This window comes from Capricornis sumatraensis, chromosome 1, assembly GCF_032405125.1.
Source record: "Capricornis sumatraensis isolate serow.1 chromosome 1, serow.2, whole genome shotgun sequence".
Classification (NCBI taxonomy): Eukaryota; Metazoa; Chordata; class Mammalia; order Artiodactyla; family Bovidae; genus Capricornis; species Capricornis sumatraensis.
The window spans coordinates 203620553-203627601 of record NC_091069.1 but is presented as its reverse complement, the minus strand read 5'-3'; positions in this window follow the sequence as shown (position 1 = coordinate 203627601).

Genomic DNA, 7049 nt, shown 5'->3' with positions numbered 1-7049 from the left:
GTCAAGCCTCTGTGAAATCCAACTTCCCTACACATGTTTTTGTTTCCCCTTTCTGTCCTTATTGCTGGTAATCTTTAACATAGAAATAAGAAGGATATATCCCAGGATCCTGGAACTAATAGATGGCAGCAGATACAAATCCAAAGCAAATTTGAGTTTGAAACTTTGCCCTATTTTATTGTGAGAAACGATTCTTTAAACACCTCTTCGACAAGCGCATTGAATGTGTCGATACCTCTTGAATTTCAACGGTCATAGTTACCTTCTGAGAGAGATTGTATAGAAGTTGGCATGCCTCTAAGCTCCCTGGCTCTTTGCAAACTGTCACCCAGAGGGGACTGCTTCAGGGCCTCCAGGTGCATCTCTTGGCATTTTCACTTTCACTACTCAGCCCTGCACTTGTTCCCATAAAAACACATTGGCAGTCAGGAATTAAATTCACTCCACGAAGTGAACGTACTCTGGGCAAGATACTGTTCTTGACGCAAGAGAGTCAGTGACCAACAAGATACAGCTCATGTTACTTAAGTCTTAACCTGGTAGAAAGATGGCTCCATATGCCAACAATTACCCTGGGACAAGGGCCGTCAGGGAGAAGAGACCCCTGTGGTCAGGGGACCCACCACTGGACTAAGCCTGGCTGGGAGCATAACTCTGAGCAATGAGTGACATTACCTCAATTTTGAGATAGTTAAAAAGAGAGAAGGGAAAGTGTCCCCGGTAGGAAAAACCAGGCTCAAAAGCTTCCAGGTATGAAGACATTAAGGAGCCTGGGGTTGCCTCTAGGAGTGGATTCTGGGTGCCTGGAGCAAGGGATGTGGGGGATGGAGGTTAGGGATGGGTCTGCTGTGACTTCAGGCTCAAGATTCATGAAGGTTTAATCTATCATCCCTCCTGGGATCTCCTTACATTTTTAAGGGAGGATTAAAGACTGAAACGGTTTCCCAGGTGGTGCTAGTGGTAAAGGATATGCCTATCAATGCAGAAAACCCAAGAGAGATACTGGTTCCATTCCTGGGTAGGAAAGATCCCCTGGAGTAAGAAATGGCAACCAGTATTCTTGCCTGGAAAATCCCGTGGACAGAGGAGTCTGGTGGGCTACAGTCCATGGGGCTACAGAGAGTCAGATACAACTGTGCAAAGCAATTAAGTACTAAAGACTTAAACTAAAGGGATAAAACTATAAATGGAATTTTAGATTCTGCTATTAAAGTTTACATTCTGTCCTCAGACTAGGGCCTAATAGATATTCTTGAAATAACAATGTTCATGGCTCCCTCCCTATAAAATGGGTCTTTCTGTAATACTACATTCCAGAATGGTTCAAGAAACATTTTGCACACAGGGGATCTTCAGTGACCTTGCAGAGCCTACCTCCATGCCTAGGGGATGGAATGTTCCTAATACCTAGAGTACTACTTTAATTATTTCATTTATTTATTTTTGGCCCTGATCAGGGATGGAACCCATGCCCCCTGCAGTGGAAGCTTGGAGTCTTAACCACTAGACCGCCAGGGAAGTCCCCTGGAGTACTATTTTAGAAGTAACAGCTAGGGTTGTTGTTTTTTTTTTTTTTTTGTCTTTTCAAACCAGAGCAGGATTCAGCCCAGGTTTACACAGGAACAGACAGCCATGGGACCAGACAGTTGTCCAGCTACAGCCCCACAGCTGACCAAGCCTCAGAAGGTTAGGTGGGAGAGACCTTTAGCCTGTGAATCCAGCCACAACCTGCAGCCATGCCTGCCCATTTCAATTCCACCATCACCCAAGGGCCCTTTTCCTTTCACTGCTTCTCTGGCACCCACCCAAGGCTTACCTCCGTGGTCACTTTCGCTCAGTTTCACCTTTTGGAGGTGCATACACAGCCATTCTCTGGAGAGCCATCCCGGTAAATGCTTCCCCTTTTCTCCCCCCTCCTTAAATGTTGTGACTTCAACTCCCAAGTCTTAAGAAAACACTGCTGGATGGTGCTCCAGGATGTGGTCATTTACCCACACGAAACCCCGCCCAGCTGGTGAGGCCCTGCTGGGCTCTCTGTGTCCACAGGACACTACAGAGCAGAATGGAAGGGCCGGGAGCCAGGAAGGGTTAGAAACTACACAGACGAGACAGCACACAGTGGGGAACGAGGAAAACAGAAAGGAGAAGAGAGCTGCTGAGAGCTAACAGGGAGTCAGAAAAATTCCAAGTATGAGGAAGGCGGGCTTGTGAGAGCAAAGGGGAAAGCACCTGCCTATTTCTTGATACACTGTGGGTTGAGCAGTATCTTACCATTCTCATGCTTAGAAATGTTTTCAAAATGTCTTTGGGAAATTCCTCTTTATATACAAACTTAAACGTTCTCAGGCTTTCTCACAGCAACTCAAGCAACTCAAACTCTGGCTTCCCCCTCATCTCTGTGCTGGGTTTTACACTGTGAAGGTAAACAAACCCTGGAAACTGAATTTGGGGAACTTTTCAGATCATAGCATAATTAGACTATAGCCACAATAGAAAATTGAGGTTTTGCCTCTTCTCCCAGAATCAGAGGCATTCACTTAAAAGCTCTTTGGGAAAACCAATGGCTGGCATTTAGTTGAGTAATTATTGTTGATAATTTACTGTATTATCAGTTGGCGAGGATATTTGCCATGAAACCCCAAGGATAATACATATTTGACACATTATTTCTCTTACTTTTAAGTGATTTTCATTTATTTTTGCAAAAGTGAGGAATATCTTTTTTTTTCATTCCAAGATGTCTGGCTCTAGGCGAGTGATCACATCATCATGATTATCTGGGTCGTGAAGATCTTTTTGTACAGTTCTTCTGTGTATTCTTGCCACCTCTTCTTAATATCTTCTGCTTCTATTAGGTCCATACCATTTATGTCCTTTATCGAGCCCATCTTTGCATGAAATGTTGCCTTGGTATCTCTAATTTTCTTGAAGAGATCTCTAGTCTTTCCCATTCTGTTGTTTTCCTCTATTTCTTTGCACTGGTCACTGAAGAAGGCTTTCTTATCTCTCCTTGCTATTCTTTGGAACTCTCCATTCAAATGGGTATATCTTTCCTTTTCTCCTTTGCTTTTCACCTCTCTTCTTTTCACAGCTATTTGTAAGGCCTCCCCAGATAGCCATTTTGCTTTTTTGCATTTCTTTTCCATGGGGATGGTCTCAAGAAATCTGTAAGGATATAGAAAACTGGATAGATGCCAACAAAATTTTGGAATCTAGAGAGCATGAAGATGCGTTTACCTGACTTTATACTTAATTCCCTGCAAAGGCTGGGGTAAATAGCTTATAGTTTTTCAAATTTCAGAAACCCAAAGGTTCAGTAAGGGTACCAGCAATTGTACCAGGTAACTCTGAAGGAAGACATGGGTATGGGTAGCGGTGAAAACAATATGATTAGTTTAAAAGTGTAAGAAGTTAAACTATCCAATTCCATTTCTCACCACAGGGCAGATCGAAGACTGCTCTTTTTCCCACCCTGGAAAAGACAAAGTTTATTTTCAGAACCAGTTGAAACACAAAGGATCTGGATTCAGAGACTCTGGTCATGTTTTGAGTACCTTATTGGATACAGAGGTTGAATAAAGTCTATGTACAGAAAAATGAGATCTCTCCTTATTTCCCCTGTAGGTTCTCTAAGAACACACTGGCAACCAAACTTAGTCACCCTCTTCCCCCACCCAGTGGAGGTAGGTGGAAGGACACCTATGTAGGAAACTGACCAACCCAAGGGAAGAACCCCACAGATACTGATTGTGTAGATAAAGTCCCTTAACTAAATGAAGCTGAAGCTGCCCAAGCAATTACAGAGAAGCTCACTGATGGACACATCCTATGGGCTTCCCTGCTGGCTCAGATGGTAAAGAATCTGCCTTCAGTGCAGGAGACCTGGGTTCAATCCTGGGTCAGGAAAATCCCCTGAAGAAGGGAACGGCTATCCACTCCAGTATTCTTGCCTAGAGAATTCTGTGAATAGAGAAGCCTGGCAGGCTGCAGACCATGGGGTCACAAAGAATCAGACATGAACAACCAATACTCTTTTATGTGTATACACATAGCCCTTCATTCTGTTCCCCTGGAGGAGGAAATGGCAACCCACTTCAGTATTCTTACCTGGGAAATCCCATGGACAGAGGAGCCTAGTGGGCTACAGTCCACAGGGCTGCAAAGAATTGGACACGAGTGAGCGCACACACACTTCATGCTGTATATGCTTGGGTTGGGCCAAAGATCTCAAGGTAGTTGAAGAAAGACTCTGAGAAGAAAATGAGATGCAGAAACAGTAAGAAAAAGGAAACTTGGAGAAAATAAGGACAGTGTAAGGAGAAAATAAATTTTTTTTTAATCACTATTATACTTTGAGAGTTCTTGGGTCCATTAAACCAAGAATCAGAAGATGAACAAGAGGGGAGCTCCAGGGTACAAAGGAAATTTTAGAAATTAAAAATGAGATAGTTTCTGTGCTAGATTAAAGTGACATTCTGTAGTGCTGAATCTACCTAATCCTACAGTTCATGGGGTCGCAAAAGAGTGGGACATGACTGAGCAGACAATCACGCAAGATTAAAGAGAAATGGAAAAAGCAGAATAAAACAACTTGTTAATCCTTCAGCAATAACATCATCACAACAGATGCATGACAGTCATCTACTATGAAAGTAGTACGATATCCTGTGAACTCTGAAATACAAGGAAAGGGCTGAATAACTGACATCAATGAGACCTACAGGGTATCAGCAAGTGGGCAAGAGGAAGCAGAAAGCAGGCTAAGGGTCCTGGAGTGACACTAAACAACAGCAAGCTCGAATCAAACTGCCAAAGGCACTTACGCTGAATGCTGAATGTGCCCACTTGGTATAGAAAGAAAATTGGTTTTTTTTCTGGGAACAGTGCCAGAGCTGGGTTCTAAGGGTGAAGGCAAAGGAAAGGTTAGATGGTATGAGACAATCTGGGTCCAGTTAAATCTCAGAACTAACCAACTGAATCTCCTTTCCAGGACAGAGTCCTTCACAGAGAAGGATCTGCGGTGGTAGAATCTAAACGGAGTAGCACAGGACTTCCCTGGTGGTCCAGTGGTTAAGAATCTGTCTGCCAGTTCAGGGGATACGGGGTAGATCCTCAGTCTGGGTAGATTCCGCATGCTGTGGGGCAGCACGCCTGTGCGCCACAACTACTGAGCCTGTGCTCTAGACCCTGAGAGCTGCAACCACTGAGCCTGTGTTGCCTAGAGCCCATGTCCCACAACAAGGGAAGCCACTGCAACGAGAAGCCTGCGCACTGCAATTAGAGAGGAGCCCTGGCTCGCCACAACTAGAGGAAGCCCATGCATAGCAACGAAGACCCCGTGCAGCCAGAAATAATTCTTTAAATTATTTAAGTAAATAAATTGAGTAGCACAGAGATACTACGAGCAAAGGCGAGAGAATGTCCAGATAAAGTGGGAGATAGCAGCAGCAGCAGCAGGGCAGAAAAAGCAGCTTCAAGAAGCCCGAGGCAATATTGTTTAACTGTGGCTCAGTCGGTAAAGCGTTCGCCTACAACGCGGGAGACTCGGGTTTGATCCCTGGGTCGGGAAGATCCTCTGGAGAAAGAAATGGCAACCCACTCCAGTACTCTTGCCTGGAAAATCCCATGGACGGAGGAGCCTGGTGGGCTACAGGCTGTGGGGTAGCAAAGAGTCGGACACGACTGAGCGACTTCACTCACCATAACAGTAGCAAAGCCATCAAGCTGGGAAAGCTGTCCCACTGTACCCTCCTCTTCGAAGGTAACTACATGGGCCTCTTCACAGGCTGCCTGATGTATTCTCACAAAACCACAGCTGACTTGCCGGAGCGCATGATTCACGGATCACACACCATCCCTCCCGCCTTATTCCAGGTGTTAGAAGTGAGTCCCTAAGTCCAGTCCATACTCTAAGTGCAGGGAGTTTCACGCTGTAAAAGAAGGCATATCAAAGAATTTGTGGCATTTGAAAACTGATCTATGATATAAAAAGATTAGAAACTGAGATATGACTAGAAGATAGGCAAAAAGAAACAAACACTTGTCAATGGTTTTGAGGAATTTGGCTGTGGGATTTTCAGTCTTCATTGCAGCACTGGGTATCTTTAGTTGCTGCATATGGAATCTAGTTTCCTGATCAGGGATTGAACCATGGCCCCCTGCTTAGCCACTAGGTCATCCAGGAGATCCCAAGCGGTTTCTTTTTTTTTTTCTTAAAAACATTTTCTATTGCATTGGAATATAACCAATTAACAAACAATTGTTGTGATAGTTTCAGGTAGCAGCGAAGAGACTCAGCTATCCATATACATGTAGCAGGAGGTTTCGTTTTGATGTAGTTAAAATGGCCTAAATTGTCTGTAGAAAAGGTTGCGCAACTCTATGAATCTATTTAAAAACAGTAAAATTGCACACATTAAATTGTATTTTATGTGACTCACATCTCACTAATGTTGTTACTGAAAAATGAACTTATTACTAATTATGGAAAAAATGTGTACATATTTTTGGCATACTTTATGGTTAAGCTGTGAACAGTATTTTACAGAACCATAACAATATAATAGTAATGTTATATTAAAATTCCAAATAACCGTGTTGAAAGGCTGTGGAAAGGGGAAATTTGTAGAGGTTTACAAAGATAAATTCTCATCTGCCCTACTAGGAAGACCAGTCAGTTCAGTTTAGTCGCTCAGTCGTGTCCAACTCTTTGCAACCCCATGGACTGCAGCACACCAGGCCTCCCTGTCCATCGCCAACTCCCGGAGTTCACCCAAACTCATGTCTGTTGAGTCAGTGATGCCATCCCACTATGTCATCCTCTGTCGTCCCTTTCTCCTCCTGCCCTCAAACTTTCCCAGCATCAGGGACTTTTCAATTGAGTCAGCTCTTCGCATCAGGTGGCCAAAGGATTGGAGTTTCAGCTTCAGCATCAGCCCTTCCAATGAACACCCAGGACTGATCTCCTTTAGGATGGACTGGTTGGACCTCCTTGCCATCCAAGGGACTCTCAAAAGTCTTCTCCAACACCACAGTTCAAAGGCATCAAT